Raw genomic sequence first — 20068 nt, 5'->3', positions numbered from 1 at the left:
TATGAAAACCAGCCCGTCATTGTCTCTGCAGTACACAGTGCATGGATTTCTCATACAATCTATGGGGGGAAAGGAGCCCAAAGCACTGATATCAGGAATGTGTGAGGCCAAGGGAGAGGTCAGTTCCACCCCATTGTGCAATCAGGCTGTAGTAATCAAAATCCAGAAATACTCTGGCTGCCGCTGCTCCTGCTGCCCTTGGTGAAGGAAGGTGGTGGCTCTTCCCCACCCTCTGCAGTTTTTCTGATAATTCTCCAACCGGAGTCATAGAGGGCAGGGGTGGAAAAGACCTCTGAGGCCACATATCCAGGATCACTTTGATCTGGTCCAGAGTCTTAAGAACAATTCCGTCTCTTATGTGCTCAGCTTTCCCTGAGCCAAATCCTACAGCTCTGCTAAAATCAGACAATTCCTGCCAGAACCTCAGACGCTCTCTGACCCATCCCTCTTCTGGAAGTAGGGCCATGAGATGATCCTGATCCTCACTCTCACCAACTCTGGTGGAGTTATTCCTGATATACACTAGCATGGAGGCAGATTGAGTTCCCCACAGCGATCGTCATATTTTTGCTGAACTACTTCAATGTTATTTTTTCTAAGCCTCCACCCAAATTAAAATCCTGTCCCTGCTAGCACTGACATGTGTGCTTAACATGGTGCATGGGAGCAGCACTTTTGAAGTCAGTAGAGATAGTCACTAATGGAAAGTTAAAGCACGTTCAGCGTTGTTTGCAGGACTGAGGTCTAAAATGACAGAAATCTCTGCTCAGCTGTTCTGCCTGTGTCTGTTGTCCATCAAACTAACTAGTACTTCTCCCTCTGCAACGTTCAATTAAAGAGCAAGGGAACTCTTTCTATTCTGGCCTAGTCATGGATGATGCTCTCTGGTGAGCTACATTAGGCTATTTTCCAGAATTAGGAGGCATGGCAGATCTTTCTCTGGTTCCTGACACTGCATCACATAAGATTATGGAAGTAGCTTTTATTTCGTTCATGCCAAAATGCCCCAGGCAACCATTGAAGATCGTCCACCAAGGGAAAGAAACTGTGGAGGTACTTCTTTCACTTCATGCTTCCTCATGGGGGAAAATAACCACTCTTCACCAGCACACTAAAACCTAGCAGACTTTGATGTTGCTGAGGACAGAGCTAAGGTTTGGCGTTATATGACAAGAGTGAGGGATGTGGTGGGTTTACTGTGATACTGTGAATGTTGGAGGTGTGTGGGACTTGTATACGGAGGCGTGTATTTTGTCGGTGAAAGGGCTGACTGTGATTTCTGGGGGTTAAGGTATGTTAAGTAAGGATCCCGTAACTGGAAGTTTCCTTGCTTTTAAGAACTTGGCTGGGTGGGTTTTGCCCTTAAGTGTAACCCTCCTTGTTTTAACAGGGTAGAGGTGGTGTTTGGGGAGTGGGTACAGATTGGGGTCATGCCCTATATGGTAAAGAAGGCATGGAAACTTTTCTTCAGTCCACCAACTCAAAACTCTCAAACAAACCTTCCCGCCACAAATCAGAGGGCAGCATTTGGCTTTATGTCAGGGTATGTCTTCACTACCCGCCGATCAGGCGGGTAGCAATCGGTCTATCGGGGATCGACTTACCGCGTCTCGTGAGGACGCGGTAAAATCGATCCCTGATCGCTCTGCCGTCGACTCCGGAAATCCACCTCGGCAAGAGGCGGCAGCGGAGTCGGCGGCAGCGCGGCAGCGGTCGGCTTTCCCCCGTCCTCACCGCCAGGTAAGCCGACCTAAAATACGCAACTTCAGCTACGGTATTCACGTAGCTGAAGTTGCGTATCTTAGGTCGGAACCCCGCTGTAGCGTAGACCTAGCCTTAGAAATAACCCATCTTGTATTCCCTGTTTTTATTGGTAGACTCCATGGAGGACCAGAGCACTGGGAATGGTGCTTTCTCAGGGCTCGATCCTGCGCCATTAAAATCCCTGGGAGTTTTTCCATTGACTTGAATGGAGGTGGGGATCAAACCCTCAACAATCAGCTGAAGGGGAGGTAGGTACTGAATCTTTCACAAGCTCTTTCCTCTGGTATCACCAACAATCAAAGACCTTTAAACACTCAGACCAAAAACCTCTTCCCCTTTTGATTGCTCAGTCTTCATTCTCATTGCCTGTGAGGTCATAATCCTCCTGGTTCTCTTCAGTCACCCAGGGAAACTGGATAGACAAAACGTGAATTTCGAATGTAAAAATAAGTAGAGAAATATTTTTTCAGGAGTAGATAGAGTGAAAACAAAACTTAAAAATAACAACCCTAACTTCTTATTCCCAATTTTTAGGCTCTTTTATTCATCATAAAGAAGGAAAAACCACAAATTTAACAGTATAGCTAAAAATCATGTTTAACAATTTAGGGCTCCTTTTGCTCTGTATCATACACTATACTGTTAAACAGAAATAATTCAGTCCCTGAGACTGTGAGCCAAAGCGGAGAGGGATGGTTGGGAGGGGCGGTGTAGACTGATAGGTAAAATGATCACAAAACAACCTGAACACACCAAACAACCTTGCCACCTCCCAAAATATTGCAGCTTGCTTCCAAGTTTTGCAAGCTGCAGAACAACTAGAGATGTTAAAAAAAAAATCTGATGATTTTTTCTGGTCCAGAAGAAATAAAAACGCTTGTGGAAAATATTTTTTTGTTGTTTTTCTGAAAATTGTCAATAATCTTGAATTTTTTCTTTTGAAATTTTGGGACAATGTCCACCTCCATTTTTTATTTAATCTGCACTCTTTTCCAACTAGAAAAGTGTAGGGAACATTTTTAAAAGTTAGTGAAAGTTACATTTTCACTTTTCAAAGTCATACTTTTTTTAGCTTTTAAATTTCTTTCTTCTTAAAATATTAAAATGTGAGTGGCATTTTTGCCATTTCTCCCACTTTTCTACATTACCTTCCTCTTTTTCTTGTGAAAAAGAAGGGTGCTGGATGCTGAAAACAAACAAAAAACAAAAGAAGAATGTGGGATTTTTTTTTGCACCAAAACAAAATGAAAAATTTGAAATGAAAGTTTTAAAACAAAATATTTAGTAAAATTTAATATGATTTTTGCAAAAAATATGAAAGAAAAATGAAGTGTTTTGATTATTTTCAAAACATTTCACAAAGATAAAAAATAAACCAAAACCCAGTTGTACTTAGCTCTGAAGGCAACACTTTTGGATATCTAGATGTGGGCTAGCAGTGAGACCAAAAGGCTGCCAATGCGGACTTATGGGTTCTTTATCCAGCACTATCCAGGTGACCTTGGTCAAGTTAATTATCTTTGCTCTCTTGTTTCCCTTTTCTTAAACAGGGGACAATAACCTCCCCTGTGAAGCTGGTAAGTGTAAAGAGGCTGAACTCATTATAGTTTGTGAAGCACATGGGAATCCTGAAATAAAAGGCTCTCTAGAACTGCAGCGTTTTACTTCCTTCACGTGCTTAAATGCAGCTCAGTGTAGAATCCAAAATTTGGGGGACTTCTGAAAAATCTTGCACTGATTTTTCACTAAGGGCTTGCTCCCATTGAAGTCAATGGCAAATGTCCTGTTCCCTTTAATGATGCAGGATCAGACCTGAAAGGCCTGGTCCTGAGAGGTGCTGAGCACCCACAAATTCAGCATCTCTGAGGATCAGGCCATGAAAGTGGATTTCCCCAGACTTGTACAGCTCTGCTTTGCCTTTCTCACTGGTGCCATCTGAAAGCATAGAGGTGAAACTGTCAAGCAAGCGGGGAACTCCAAATGGATTTATAGCAGCAGGTACTGATCAAAATATATACAATTCAAAGTAGAGTAGTCATTGCCCACCCCAAGATGCCTCCAGTGAGTAGTAGAAATGTCAGAGTTTATAACACAAAAGTCTCTCTTATATGTGCCTCAAGTTGGATTTGTCATAATATTCACCACTAGAGGGCACTTGAAACTCAACAATGCCTTGCGAAACAGCGTTTGATGTAGGCATTTTACTAATTTCTTTTGTCACCAGTTAGTTCCAAAATATTCCAGGCAATTTTCTCATCTCATAAAGTGGAAAAATCTAATATTGTCTGATGAACTTAAAGGAACCAAAAAATCAGATGGCAAAAATAAGGATCTTAGAGAGAAGAATTAATTGCCATCAAAATGATTCAGGAAAGGGTTCTTTACTCATGAAACGTAATACAAATAGTGCCCACACTTTCTCACTATCCATATCATAACACAGAATTCATGAATTCATGCGAGCTCTGTTGGGTCCTTCTACACAAGGTGTTCCTTTCACATGGTCTTATTAGCAATGGTTGACATTCAAAAGTTTCAGTCTGGTCAACCTGACAAGGTTGGATGTTTAGTCAAAGTTAAATGTATTCAAACCTCATTGGCTTAGCCTTTGGCTGGAAATATGGTGAGGACAAGGCCCCAGGTCACAGGTATAATGGGAGTTAGGTGCCTAAATGCCATTGAGTATCTGGGACAAGGTTCCTTGTAATTTTTCTGCTATGTCCTGGCCTACTTAGAAATAACACAAGAGAAGACAGTCTTGTAGAACTAAGATACATCCACTGAAATCAGAGGTGCAGTGAGACATTAATTAACTGCATTAATTAATAAACAAATGTTGTAACCAAATGTTTTAAACCTTACACAGAGTTTGCGGTGGATTCACCTGAAGGTTTTGTTCAAAATCGGTGTCAGTTCTCCCATTTCTATCTTATCTCTTCATGTGCTAGCAGCCACAATTGTGTGTACTCAACAACGGAATCTCATTCCATTGTTTCTGGATCCTGAAATCCACCATTCTCACCCTCATTCCAGATGTAGAAGGTCCATACTTGCAATTAGTTTCTTATCAGCAAGAGAAATCAGCTGATAAATCTTTACCTGTTGGATTGCCAGTCAGCAATTATGATTCCTCGCCATTCTGCTGCACATTCCGTTTACACAAAGTGGTTTGTCCCAGTGAGATCCCCGGAATGCTGCAGATTCCAATTTGCCTGAGGAAGATCTGAATTTTCTTCCAGGAGGTGGCTTCCTTTATTATGGCTCCCCAGGGATGTTCTCTGCATAAGTAGAAGGAAGATGATTTATAATCAACGAACGCATTCAGCCAAGGATACGTCTTTTGACAGACTGCCATCTCCTCTGTCCTATGAGGGCCAGAATCCCTTTTCTTCACTTGGCACTTTACCCTGCAGCATGTGGCCCTCTCACCTCTGTCTGTCTGTCTGTCCCACTGGCCCAGGGTCCTCCCATGACAGTCTGAAGCAAACTAGATTGGCGGGGGAGGGGAGGGGAGTGGAACCCCCTGTTGCTGTGTGCATGACTGCTTACACCCCTGCAGCTTCCCAGCAAGTTTTCCAGAGGTATTTGGAACCCAGGGGATATTTCCTACTAGATTTATTTAATAGTTTTGAGATTGGTTAAATAGAGACTGACAAATTAATTCCAACTTAACTACTTCCCTCTTGGTCTCTCTGCCTCTTGCAACTCCCTTGCAGCCCCTTTAAATGAGAACATCTGGACGTGTTGGGCAGCTTTGGCAGCTGCCAATAGGTTCATGTATTGAACCCTCACTACAGGATACATTCTCCTCCGATTGTTAGCGTAATGCATGCCCGTCTGCTATCTTCTCAATAAGATAGAGAGTGTGCCATGCAGCAAAAGGGAAAGGGTTGATTCTTGCGCCATGTGGCAAAGACAGAGGGGATCATGCTTTATTTAAGATCCCATTTATAAAGGGTTAATACATTATTTATAGGTGTCTTATTAAATTAAATGATTAAGGTTAAAAGATTGTTACAGACTCTGGCAGATCCATAAGTTGAAGCTAGACAAATTTAGACAAGAAATATGATGCAATTTTTTAACAGGGAGGGTAACTAACCATTGGGAGCCATTGACCCAAGGATAGTGGTGGATTTTCCATCACTGGACATTTTAAAAACCAGATTGAATGTTTGTCTAAAAGAGACAAACAGGAATTAATTTAGGGAAGTCCTGTGGCCTGTGTTGTAGAAGAGTCCGACTAGATGATCACAATGGTCCCTTCTGGCGTTATAATTTGTGGATCTGAATAGGTTGCCGATAACGAGGCTTGTCAGAATTCAATTTTTATTTTTGTATAATTTCAACAGCTAATATCAATGTTTATTTTTAAGCATTTTTTAATTCGTATTGATGTAAATGTTCTCAATTGTGGGAAATTGGGGGCGGGGGTGGGTCAGACAGTGGGTGAGTCAGAAGACGATTATTTAATGACAGTAGAAATTCAAGAAATTAAAGCTTTCTAACCTTTCAAATACAAATTGTCAACACCACGTGTCAAAATAGACAAGATATATGTCCTTAAATGAAGCTCTAAGAAGTTATCAGGCATCAATTTTCTTCCTTTGCCTATCTGTACATTTTGATTATTATTGAAGGAAATATTTTTGCGCCGGTTTGTGTGCACACGGTGAAATTGATGTTTACGAACATTTACCGATAAAAATCTCCTCCTTCCAAGCCTACTTATAACCATCTGTAACACCTTCTACTAATGTACTAATAACTAGAGCTGGGGAGGAAAATGTGTGTGTGTTTGGAGGGGGCGAGGTTGTTGAGAAATGCTGATTTGTTGGGAAGATTCCCCAGGATGGAATTTCTGGAGCGAGGGGGGCGGTGGGGGGAGAAAGAGATCTCTTTCCCAGAGTAACTCATGGCTCAGTGGTCAGGATAGTCACCTCAGATGGGGAAAAACAGGCTCAAGTCCCTGACCTGAATCAGGCAGGCTATAAAGTCAGTCTCTGTCTCTCAATCTATCCTCTTGGAGCTGTTCCGTTTTGTATACATAATTGAATATATATTGAGAGAGAGGGACTGACTCAGTTACATCCCAGGTGAGTGGCCTAGCCACGGGGCTGTAGAGTCAGTCTCTTCCTGGCCCACTGAATATTTAATTATTTATATAAAGAGTATCAGCTCCGTGCCCTTACCATGGAGCTATTGACTATTCTTGGGGGAGGGGCAGGGCTTAAATTCATCCGGAGTCATCCAGAGCAGAGCTCCGGTAAATATTTTCAAACCTGCGGGAGCCCCTGTACCTCCTGCGGGGCTGAAAGTCCAAGCTCTAGTGTACCCCCATGGGGTGGCATCCACAACATCCCCTCCCCCCCCCCCCACATGGTCTAAAGCCCCGAGCCCTGGCACCACCCTGTGTGGGGCTAAACCCCCGAGACCCCACACTCTGCAGCTGAAGCCTGGCACCCAGAATGGGGGAGGGTGTGAGGGGCTCTGGGACATAATCTCTGAGAATTTAAGCCCTGGGGAGGGGGTCTCTCTCTCTCGCGCGCGCGCTCTGTTTCCCCCCCCTCACTGAAAACTTCAAAGGGTCTTGGTTTTGTTCCACACTGGAATGGAACCAAATATTGCTACCTCCATTTTTTTCATGAAACGAAGCTTCTGTTTTCCACCAGGCCTGCTTATAATTATTGATAACTCATCTCTGAAACATGCTTATAGCAAATATTGCTAATAATGTATTAACCCCTTATAAACTATGTATTAGTGGTGACCAAAAACACTGTGAAGACACGCAGTGTAATTGAACAACTGCCCTGCCTTTATTAGGCTCTGAGACTGGTTCAAGGAGCTCTCCTCAAAATAGGCCCTCAGAGCCTCCTTCTAGGGTCATAACTGAGCAGGGGATCGTGCACAGTCCCAGACCATGTCCAGCATAGGTGGCTGCTGGAGAGAGATTAACAGGCGTGTGTAGCATGGAGGAAGCCACAGCTAGGTAGGAAAGATGAAACAAAAGATACCAGACGCCTGGAGCAGAGGAGGGAGCTTACTGTGAATGGCTAAGGCCAGGTCTACACTATGGAATTACTTCAGTATAACTATGTCGCTCTGGGATGTGAAAAATCCACCCCCCCACCCCGAGCAATGTAGTCATACTGATCTAAGCACTGGTATAGACAGCACTATGTCAGCAGGAGAGCGTCTGCCCCTCTCCTGAGGTGGATTAACTATGCTGACTGGAGAGCTCTCTCCTGTTGGTGTAGACCGTCTTCACTAAAGCACCACAGAGGCACAGTTACAGTGTTTTAAGGGTAGACCTGCCCTAGGGAACAGAGGAACAGGAGGAAAGTCCTCACGTAAACCAGTCAGTTGTGTCACAGCCTCACGTATCTCTTCTGTTATAAAGAAGGGTGGTAAACCAGTGCAGTTAAAATAACAGCCTCTCCCCCATCAGCCTTTGCTCAAGACCCAAGCCAAGCATTTTTTTGAGGTTAAAGAATTTGGGTGGATTTATCTCCTGGCCTCCTGTTTCATTCTCCATACCTGTGCACTTCCCATTTCTGACTGGGACCAGACACAGGAGTGTCAAAATGCCACTAGGTGAGTGAGGTAATATCTTTTCGATCCTCTGGAGGAATGGTGTGTATTTCAATATACACCTGTGATTAAATGTGCACTGCCTTAAAACTTCCAATCAACATGAGCTTCTGGAAAACAGATCCTGTAGAACTAACTTGATATCTTTTTTTGGTTGAGATTACATGTTTGGCTGATAAAGGTAATAGTGTAGATGTAATATACTTAGACTTCAGTAAGGCGTGTGTCTTGGCACCGCATGACATTTTGATTAAAAAAACTAGAGCAATACAAAATTGACATGGCATACAGTCAATGGACTAAAGCTGGCTAACTGATAGGTCGCAAAATTTAATTTTACTCTGGCCAAAAGGGCTAATGCAATCCTGGGATGCATAACCAGGGGAATCTTAAGTAGGAGTAAAGAGGTTAGTTTACCTCTGTATTTGGCACTGATCCGACCACTGCTGGCATCCTGCTTCCAGCTCTGGTGTCAATAATTCCAGAAGGATGTTGATAAATTGGAGAGGGGTGAGAGAAGAGCCACAAGAATGATTAAAGGATTAGACTCAAGAAGCTCAATCTATTTAATGTAACAAAGAGAAGGTTAACGGGTACAGTCTGTAAGTACCTACATGGGTAACAAATATTTAATAATGGGGTCTTCAATCTAGCAGAGAAAGGTCTAACCTGATCCAATGGCTGGAAGTTGAAGCTAGACAAATTCAGACTGGAAATAAGGTGTACATTTTTAACAGTGAGGGTAATTAACCTTTAGAACAATTTACCAAGGGTTGTGGTGGAGTCTCCATCACTGACAATTTTTAAATCAAGACTGGGTGTTTTTCTAAAAGACCTGCTCTAAGAATTAATTTGTGGAGTTCTGTGGCCTGTGTTATGCAGGAGGTCAGACTGGATGATCACAACAGTCCCTTTGGGCCTTGGAGTCTCTGAATCTATGAAAAAACTGCATAGTTTAATTGTCTTTCCCTTCCCTCCTCAATACATGTGGACCTCTTCATCTTCCCAATTCTTTGTTGCCATAGCTTCCACTCTTCTATTATAAAGTGTTGGCTGTCTATTGCTGGCTACAGTCCCTTTGGTTATCTTGCTACCTTGTCAGTTGCTTTAAGTATAAAGGACCAGAGAAGCTCAGGGCAGCTACTTAGATTTACACCACCTGAGGATCTGATCCACTCTCTTTGTCAAGAAAAAAAAGCTCATCTTATTTGCAATTAACATCTTTAATAATGGGCTTGACCTGGCAACATTAGCAAGGACTTGGCTTAGACCCAATGATGGGATATTGTTAGCAGAACGCTGCCCTTCATATTTGAACTCTGTCTTTTCTGCTTGCTGTGGTAGCAATTTTAGCATTTGGCTTTATCTGTTGGGTATATTTTAGGGAGGCTATATTCATATTTTGGCTTTTTTACTGAGCAGTCCTTTCACCTCTACAGACTGGAAGCAAAGCAGTACCACTCTTGGCAATTTAAATTGGCTGGTGTTTGCGCAAGCATTTTTTTAAGATTGCTCTCCAGATGAGTCCCTTGTGTCCCTTAAGTTTCGCTTGGAGTTTTGTGTTGAGGATAAATGCAAAAGGCCAGGTCCTCAGATGGTGTAAATTGGCCTCGTTCTGTTTACTTTGATAGGCCTATGTCAATTTTCACCTGCAGAAGATCTGGCCCTAAAACTTCACAGGGCCACTCAACAGAACTGCTGAGTTTGAGGTCTAAATGAGGCAAAACCCACAAGTTTTCACAGAAGGCCATAAAAAGGCCCATTCTTATTGGAAATGCACCATAACTGCTTGAGCCATGGTGAAAGAGGGGAAGTTTCAGGTTTCTAATGAAACCAGTGACGTTTTTTTCTTGCTTTGCAGTTCAATGAATTATGGTTCCATTATCAAAAAGTTTTTTAGCACCAGAGAGGAATAATTGCTTTAGATTTGATTTTCCTACTGGTATTTCTAATGGGGAAGCCCTTCGTAATCAGAGATCCAAAACAATGTGTTCTAGCAGTGGATTGACACAATAGACAAAATGACAGCAACAGAATGATGACCTCAGGCTTACCAGTATGCAATATTCAATATAAAACCATAGGACCATCATTGTGGCGATACTTTGACCTACAGGTCAACCTCTCTCTGTAGGAAGGTGGTCTTAATCATTATGATGATTTAGTTGGGGATTGGTCCTGCTTTGAGCAGGGAGTTGGACTAGCTGACCTCCTGAGGTCCCTTCCAACCCTGATTATCAGGCTGTAAGTACATTGTATTTCTCTGGAAGATTATTTCCCAAGCGAAAGATAAGCCATCCATTCTTTTCCAGACTGCTAATAATACTCTAAATCCTCAGAACGAAGATCCTAAAGGTTGCACATCTAATGTGTTTGTTACTATGCTGAATGTGATATGTTACATGGAGTATTCAGCATCAGTTATCATGAACTGTAATCAGGCTGAACCCTTTCCCTAACGATCATAGAATCATAGAAGATTAGGGTTGAAAGGGACCTCAAGAGGTCATCTAGTTCAACCCCTTGCTCAAAGCAGGACCAACCCCAACTAAATCATCCCAGCCAGGGCTTTGTCAAGCCTGGCCTTAAAAGCCTCTATGGATGGAGATTCCACCACCTCCCTAGGTAACCCATTCCAGTGCTTCATCACCCTTCTAGTGAAATAGATTTTCCTAATATCCAACCTAGACCTCCCACAACTTGAGACCATTGCTCCTTGTTCTGTCATCTGCCACCACTGAGAACAGCCTAGCTCCATCCTCTTTGGAACCCCCCTTCAGGGAGTTGAAGGCTGCTGTCAAATCCTCCCTCCCTCTTCTGCAAACTAAATAAGCCCAGTTCCCTCAGCCCCTCCTCATAATAATGTGCCCCAGCCCCCTATCATTTTCACTGCCCTCTGCTGGACTCTCTTCAATTTGTCCACATCCTTTCTGTAGCGGGGGCCCCAAAACTGGATGCAATACTCCAGATGTGGCCTCACCAGTGCCGAATAGAGGGGAATAATCACTTCCCTCGATCTGCTGGCAATGCTCCTACTAATGCAGCCCAATATGCCATTAGCCTTCTTTGCAACAAGGGCACACTGCTGACTCCAGCTTCTCGTCCACTGTACTCCCCAGGTCTTTTTCTGCTGAACTGCCTCTTAGCCAGTCGGTTCCCAGACTGTAGCAGTGCATGGGATTCTTCCTTCCTAAGTGTAGGACTCTGCACTTGTCCTTGTTGAACTTCATCAGATTTCTTTTGGCCCAATTCTCCAATTTCTCTAGGTCACTCTGGACTCTATCCCTGCCCTCCAGCTTATATACTTATCCCCCCAGCTTAGGGTCATCTGCGGACTTGCTGAGGGTGCAATCCATCCCATTATCCAAATCATTAATGAAGATGTTGAACAAAACTGGCCCCAGGACCAACCCCTAGGGCACTCTGCTTGATACCGGCTGCCAACTAGACATCGAGCTGTTGATCGCTACCCATTGAGCCTGACAATCTAGCCAGCTTTCTATCCACCTTATAGTCCATTCATCCGTACTTCTTTAACTTACTGGCAATAATACTGTGGGAGACCGTATCAAAAGCTTTGCTAAAGTCAAGGTATGTCACATCCACCGCTTTCCCCATATCCACAGAGCCAGTTATCTCATCATAGAAGGCAATCAGATTGGTCAGGCATGACTTGCCCTTGGTGAATCCATATTGACTATTCCTGATCACCTTCCTCTTCTCCAAGTGCTTCAAAATGGATTCTTTGAGGACCTGCTCCATGATTTTTCCAGGGACTGAGGTGAGGCTGACTGGTCTGTAGTTCCCCAGATTCTCCTTCTTCCCCTTTTTAAAGATGATATGCCAGGGGGTAATGGTTCGAATCCTCTATGTGAGAAGATATAGTCCTATGTTCTCGTCTCATCAGCTCTTTCATTCCTTGAACAATATGGCTTATTTATGGCATTGTATTCACACCTCTTTTCCCTTATTCTATAAGGGGTCAGGGAAAAAACCCCAGAAGTTTCAGTTTACAGGGCTTCATGTGAATATTTTCTTTGATTTTGGTCCTTTTGCTCCAAAGTTGAGCTAAGATGGATCTAAACCAGAACACCAGAAACCCAGATTTGCACATCACACTTGTCTATAAAATTGGCTGAATCTAAATGCCAAAAACATGAGATCAGATGTGGATCCAGAGTATAAAAACCACTTTGTTAGAACTGAGGGGTTGGTTCAGACTACTGTCGAGATGAGGGGGAGGGGGGCAATTCTCCACTGCCCTGCATTTCCATGTTGTCATTTAAAGCAGTGCAGTATGAGCAGACAACACTTCCTGATCGGAATAGTAATATTTTGCACAATTCTGCACTCACTTTCCACAGGTGCAATTGATAACATGAGATGCAAAGCTGGGGAGAATCAGGCTCAAGAAGAGTGGACCTGGATCTGAAGTTACTATGGGAAGTTTTGGTTTGGTTTCTAGTCTTATGAATCTTAGAGAGCTTTTCAATGAACTTAGGCTGGATTCCAGCTTTGATTACAAACATGCTTTACTACACCTGTGTGTGCATGTGTGTGTGCGTGAGCACATAGACAGCTACAGTATATACACATATTTCTAGAGTGCCAGTCACGATAGAATCTAGACACATAGATCCAAGCCCTTGATCTCACACAGAAGTTATACCACTTTAACTATACCAGTCTAGTTAAAATGATACAGCCCAGCCTCCCTCCCCACCCCCAGTATGAATGCAGTTATACCACATAAAAATGCAGGTACTTCTATAGCTTATTCCCAAATAGAACAAGCTATATGGGTATGAGCACCTTTATACCAGTATAACTGTATCCACACTAGGGAATAAAACCCACACCCTTAACCAAAATAGTTATACTGGTACAAAACCTGTGTTTAGACCGTGCCCAGGGGCGGATCTATGTATTTTGCTGCCCCAAGCACGGCAGTGAGGCAGCCTTTGGCAGCATGCCTGCAGGAGGTCCGCCGGTCCTGCGCCTTCATCATACCCACCGCCGAATTGCCGCTGAAGCCGCGGGACCGGCGGACCTCCCGCAGGCATGCCGCCAAAGGCTGCCTCACTGCCGCCCTCATGGCGACTGGCAGCCCGGCCCCGTGGCTTGCCGCCCCAGGCACGCGCTTGGTGCGCTGGTGCCTGGAGCCGCCCCTGACCGTGCCACAGTCTTTGAGTATGTAAGGGTATGTTTCCTCTTGAAACTGGCTATTGCTTCTACTTTACTAAGGAAACGGTGCTGGGGATTATTAAGGGCCATTTCTTTTGAAACATTCAGCCACTGGCAGCAATCTGATTGCCTTCATGAAGCAGTCAATGGGGGCATAGGATGTGCACTCCTGCCCCGCTCTTAGTCTCACTGTAACTGAGGATATCTCTGCTAGCATTCAATGGGGGAGCTTTGGCTCATTGGTTTACAGTAGCAAGCAGGACTTCTGTGGAATTTGCACATGGGTGCATGAGCTGGCTCCCAAGGCAGATGTGTTCTACAGCAGCACTCTGATTCTCTGTAGACATGTTGGGAAGAGAAAACCCTGAGACTTCATGGGCCAGATCCTGCACTTGCGTGACGCCCTGGAGGTAGCTCAATTAAAGTCCATAGAGCTAGGACATTTGATGTACTCCGCAGCTGAAAAACAAGAATTGAAGGAGTGGTGGGACAGCGAGAAGAGGGACCGAAAGGAGAATGCGGCGCACCAGAACAAAGTCAGGGAGCAGCTCTTAAATGTTATGGAGCGCCAAGCGGACACGCTCCAGGTGATATTAGCACTGCAAACTGAACATCTCTGCGCCCACCCTCCCCTGCAGCCTCTGTCGCAAAACTCTTTCCCATGCACCCCCCAAACACCGCCAACACACACTTATCAACCTCCTGGCTCCAGTCTGTACCCGCTGCATTCCACTCTTCCCCAGTCACAGCCCAGCACTGCGGACTCCCAGTACCCACTGCACTCAACACTCATCCCTCTGCAGTTTAGCCCTGCTGAAGTACAGTACCCGCTGTACTGTACTCCAAAGGAGAAGGTTGGATATGATCCCTGGACACACACAAATCTTTAGCCGTCCCGGGAACCCACCTCTTCTGGGACCCTCCCTTCCCCCATCCCCCTCAGTGATGATGTGTTTTTTTGCTTGTCTCTCTCCTCCAGTTGTTGTTTTTCAATAAAAGAATTGTTTTGGTTTGAAAGCAATCTTTATTACATTAATTGAAAGCAAGCAGAGCCCTGCAAAGCAACAGGCAATTTTCTTACACCTTCATAGTGCATCGTCTGCATCAAGCACAATCACCTCCTAGCATTACAAGCACTGCGCTCCCGAGCATAGCAACAAATATTAGCTTTCAGCTTCAAATTGCTGCCTCAAGGCATCCTTGAGCCTTATGGTCTTGCGCCCCTCTAATAGCCCTGGTCTCTGGCTGTTCAAATTCAACGTTCAAGCACTGAGCCTCAGTGGTACAGCCCTGAGTGAAGCTTTCACCCTTTCCTTCACAAATATTATGAAGCATATAGCATGCAGCTATAAGCATAGGAATATTGTCATCAGCCAGGTCCAGCCTCCCATACAGGCAGCACCAGCGGGCCTTTAAATGGCCAAAAACACACTCAACAGTCATTCTGCACTTGCTCAGCCTGTTGTTGAACCAGTCCTTGCTGCTGTCAAGGAGCCCCGTGTATGGCTTCATAATCCAGAGTATTAAGGGGTAGGCAGGGTCTCCCAGGATCACAATGGGCATTTCAACTTCCTCTACAGTGATCTTCTGGTCCAGGAAGAAAGTCCCTGCTTGCAGCTTCCTGAACAGGCCAGCGTTCCGAAAGATGCGTGCATCATGCACCTTTCTGGACCAGCCTGCGTTAGTTTCCATGAATCGCCCACGGTGATCCACAAGCACCTGGAGAACCATAGAGAAATACCCCTTCCAATTAATGTACTCAGTGGCTAGGTGATCTGGTGCCAGAATTGGAATATGTGTGCCAACTATCGCCCCGCCACAGTTAGGGAAGCCCATTTGTGCAAAGCCATCCACAATGTCATGCATCTTGCCCAGAGTCACGGTCTTTCGGAGCAGGATGCGATTAATGGCCCCGCACACTTCCATCAATACGAGTCCAACGGTCGACTTTCCCACTCCGAACTGGTTAGCAACCGATCGGTAGCAGTCTGGAGTAGCCAGCTTCCACAGTGCAATCGTCACGCGCTTCTCCAACGACAGAGCAGCTCTCATTCTCATGTCCTTGTGCTGCAGGGCTGGGGCAAGCTCATCACACTGTCCCATGAATGTGGCTTTCCTCATCTGAAAGTTCTGCAGCCACTGCTCATCATCCCATACGTGCATGATGATGTGATCCCACCACTCAGTGCTTGTTTCCCAAGTCCAAAAGTGGTGTTTCACTGTGGTCAGCACCTCCGTGAATGCCACAAGCAATCTTGTGTCGTAGCTACTACGCATGGCGAGATCAATGTCGCACTCCTCTTGCCTTTGTAGTTTAAGGAATAACTGCACTGCCACTTGTCACGTTTTAGTCAGAGCGAGCAGCATACTGATCAACAGTGTGGGATCCATTCCTGCAGCCCGAAGAGCTAGAGCAGAGCGCTCAGTACACAAACCATTGAAAGATGACGCCAAATGTGGATGGAAGCACGGGGATTGCTGGGATGCAAAGCAATGCATCACAGGGCATTGGGACAGGGCCCAGGATGCCCCATAACCCCCTCTGCCTTCCCACAACTCTTAGTGGCAGAAGAAGAAGAGGTGCTCTGTGGGATAGCTGCCCAGAGTGCACCACTCCGAATACCTCTGTAAGTGCCGCAAGTGTGAACACGCTATTGCACAGGCAGCTGACACTGTGGACACACAACAGCGATTTCCCTTCAGCGCTCTCTGAGCGATGCTGTAACTGCCTGCGCTGTAACTCTGCCAGTGTACATATACCCTTAGACACAAGATACCTTAGCAATGCCATTCAAGCACCCATAGAGGGAAAAGATACAAGAGCAGAAAGTGAGCAATTCGGTTTCAAGCATGGACTTGAAGCCAAGTGTAGTGCAAAATACATATAACAGCATTTACTAAAGCGGAATGTATGATCACCTAAAATTACTACCCAACTTTGCGCAGACTTCGTCTTATTGGTTCTTCTTCTAAACGAAGTATAGAAAAGCAAAACCAGGCATTGGTATAAAATAGCTATCTCTGGAGACCTGGTATACACTATTTTGTTGTCTGATATTTCATATAAATGTAATATTATTACTGTTACAAAATTAGCATGACTAACTGTAAAGAGTGGTCATTTTCGAAGCTACTTAGAATAAACGAACTGAGATCCAAAGTGCAGAAAAGCCTCTTGAATGCCTTGTCCCTCATGGTGGTAGAAATGGAGTTGGTCCAACAAACAGCCCAAATTATAATTAAATTTATTCTTCAAACTTTTAAAACAATACAGAACAATTAATAATTTTTAATGAAATTGTTTTCTTCTTAGCTGCAAGCAAATGAAAGTCGGTGATTAGGTCGTCAAAGTTCCTTTTAATGACAAAAAATGTTTCAATGCAAAATTGGTGGCTTCCTTCATGGTACTGGATCTGCCTCGTCACACTCATCCTCAAATTGTTTTCTTTTATGAGGAGAACAGAACTCATGTTGATAGTATCAAAGTAGCTCTGCAGATTATAAATCCTCAAACTGGTCATGCAAGATGGCAACAAATGTTTCCAGGCATTGCAATAAATTGATTTTTGTCCATCTTCTGTAGCTGAATGCTGGTCAGTTTGAACCGTGGAAGCCAGTGTTCCAAAAATGTGCTGTGAAACCTGCCTCCAAGTGTTCCATTTTCTTCTGAAGAGAAGTTGCATTTTTAAATGACTTGTCAGAAGCCTGATTGGTACCTTTTGACAGATCCTCCAAGGCTTGTCAAAAAATGCTATAGTTTTGAAACAATGCCAGGCTAGAATCAGCACAGCTACACCATCACATATCTGACAGACTTTGGAGAGTCAATGATTTCTGGCTAGTGTCAGTATTTCCATTGTGGAAAATAGTTTTCCGTTGATATGTCAATGCAGAGCAGAAATAGAACAGTGACTGCATAAGCCCCCACCCCCAACCCCACCCCCACCCCAAATTGACTGCACCTGAGCAACTGTTAATTAACACTGTTGACTCCAACTAAATTTAGGGAATGTGCAGTGCAGAGCACATCCTGTATTAGTGTATTTTTTCCATAACAGATGGGCCTGGAGACCACTGTAATGACCAGCCGCATTACTAGCATTATCTTATGATTGTCTGTGGCAGTTACATACATCCAAACCTAGGTTATTTATCATAGCCAGCACAGCTTCAGCCAGGTTTGCACTTATGTGGTTCTCAAGTAACTGAAACCCAATGAATCGCTCAATTATTTGCCTCCTTTGAATTAATAAATCAGAAGATGAATGTGAGCTGGTCTACATGTGCTACACATCAGGCATTGAATCAGCAATTACAGAGAAATATTTGGTGTGCCGTAATTCTTCTGCTACAGCATTTTTGATTTTCTTTCCCATCAGTTAAATGAATTCGCCAAGCTGCATTTTCCAAAGGAAAACTATTGCACTGAACATTTTGTAAACAGCTCTTGTTATTACAGTAGTATGTGTAAGATGCAAGGCTCTGCATTAAGGATCAGATTTTGCCTAGTTTCTCTGCAGCTGCAAAAGGGTAGTATGTGGCACCAGAAGTCTCCTCATTAGCCCATGCACAGCAAGCAGGCACCATCACAGTTCCTGTGCTCCCCAAAGTACAGGGACTCCTCCCTTCCAGTGTCATCTGGGCTTCAAGACACCCCAAAGGGGCAGAGAGGAAGCAGGGATGGGGGCCTCCATCCTTGGCCATTGGCCCCCACAGCTGGTGGGCTTCACTGGAGAGCATACTGTGTACCCTCCTATGGGATGCTGCAAGCATGCAAACAGCTCCAGTCCATCCCAGTATGGGGAAAGCTTTGTTTTCAGTGATTTGCTGGATGCATGTCTTTTTCTCTGCCTGGTGGCTGGAAAGGACTTCAGTGCCCACTGGGCTCAGTCATCAGCTGTGCTGAGTATAAACTCAGTGCATCTGAGATGAGTGGACAGGGAAAGTGGCTGTAAAGCAGTAATCCAGTCCCTCAGTCCTGGGCTGACCAGAGGTCAAAATGGAACCATGTCAAACTTAGAGCAGCCCCAAGGTTGTTCTAAGACACACTGCCTCCCCCAATAAGGCAATCTGAACCTGGGCCCAAGACTGAGCCCAAAGGCTGCTATATTCAATAGTGCTGATAGACATTGGCCTACATTTATTCCAGAAGTTTTCCTTAAGAACTGAGGGCTCTTTACTTGAGTTGCTCACTAATTAGCCCATCTCCAATAATGAGGCTGTCAGGGAAGATAAATATAGCTATTGTTATTATCTTTCTTTCCGTGATACTCCTGGGGTAATTAAACGCACAGACCATCTCCCCTCATTTACACAATGGGGAAAACAGGAGTAATTCCACTGAAATCGATAGAGGAATAGTGCAAGTGAGAGGAGAATGAGGCCCAGTGTGTCTGAGGGCACAACAAAGGAAAGCTGAGACTTCCGTGGGCTCTGGCTCACTCCCTATTTGCTGAGACACCTGTGTTCCCAGTGTGCACAGCTGTGTTCTTGGAGTGATCTGTCTCCAGAACATGTCAACACCACATGTCACCTGCCTGATTTAGGGGGGACTGGCAGAAATTCCACCCCAAGGATAGGAAACCTCCTATCTATGTCTCACTTCTCTCCCATTTCCTTCCTCTCTTCATTTCCCTGCATGTTCTCCCTTCATGCTTCGTGATGGAGGCTGACAACACAATGCACCATGCAACCTCAGCGGGGTTCCTTTTGAGGCAATTCCTTTGGCTATCTTAATTGCTCACCCCTTTGCTTTTGGATGGCACTGGGCGACTGGGTCAGATTATCCCTTTCCCTGCCCCATGCACCAGGATGGGGCTGGCTGGAATGAGGCTACCTCGGTGGGCGTTCATCCCGATCAAGTGCCCGTTTTGCGTTGCAGTTCAAACAGTGCCAAAGCTACCTGTTTGCCAGCCTGCTGCTTGGGAAGGTGTGGGACTAAAATATCCCAGGGCAAGCGGCTTCCTTGGATGAAGCTACAAACAGTCGAGTTGCCGCACCTATGTGCAGAACACAGGAACTGTATAAAAAGTGCTGCATTCTAAAGGAATCCATGGTTCTCTGGATGCATTAGTGAGCAGGAGAGAGATCATTTCGCAGCCAAGTTCTCCTGAAAAGTCCCTTTTTGACCATCTTGTTTTTTGCAACTTTGGGAATTATTCCTTCCCCGCCTGCACCTGCCTCCTTTGGGGGCCCTATTGGTGTACGTAGCCGTGGGGACACCGCTAAAGATTTATCCGTCATTCCCCCGCACCTCCTTCTGTGTCGCTTTTCCAGTTTGATTTCATGTTTGCCCGTCTCCAGCCTTCAGATGCCAAAGCTGCATTCCATTCTCACCCATGTCCTCCCCCTTTTTTTCTCCTCCCTCCCCTGCCCTGGGGCCTTGTGTGACTTGTGTAGCGGAGGCAAACCAAGAAAGGCCTGTGCGACTTCCATGGAAACAAAAGCCTGTTTTCAAACACTGTTAAGAGAAACTGTTTCTATCTTAGGCCTTTAATGACCTGAACTGTCCCTCTTTGGAGAAAAA

This window comes from Terrapene carolina, unplaced genomic scaffold, assembly GCF_002925995.2.
Source record: "Terrapene carolina triunguis isolate 2854851 unplaced genomic scaffold, T_m_triunguis-2.0 Scaffold192, whole genome shotgun sequence".
In the NCBI taxonomy this organism is placed as follows: Eukaryota; Metazoa; Chordata; order Testudines; family Emydidae; genus Terrapene; species Terrapene triunguis.
This window is presented reverse-complemented; position numbering follows the sequence as displayed.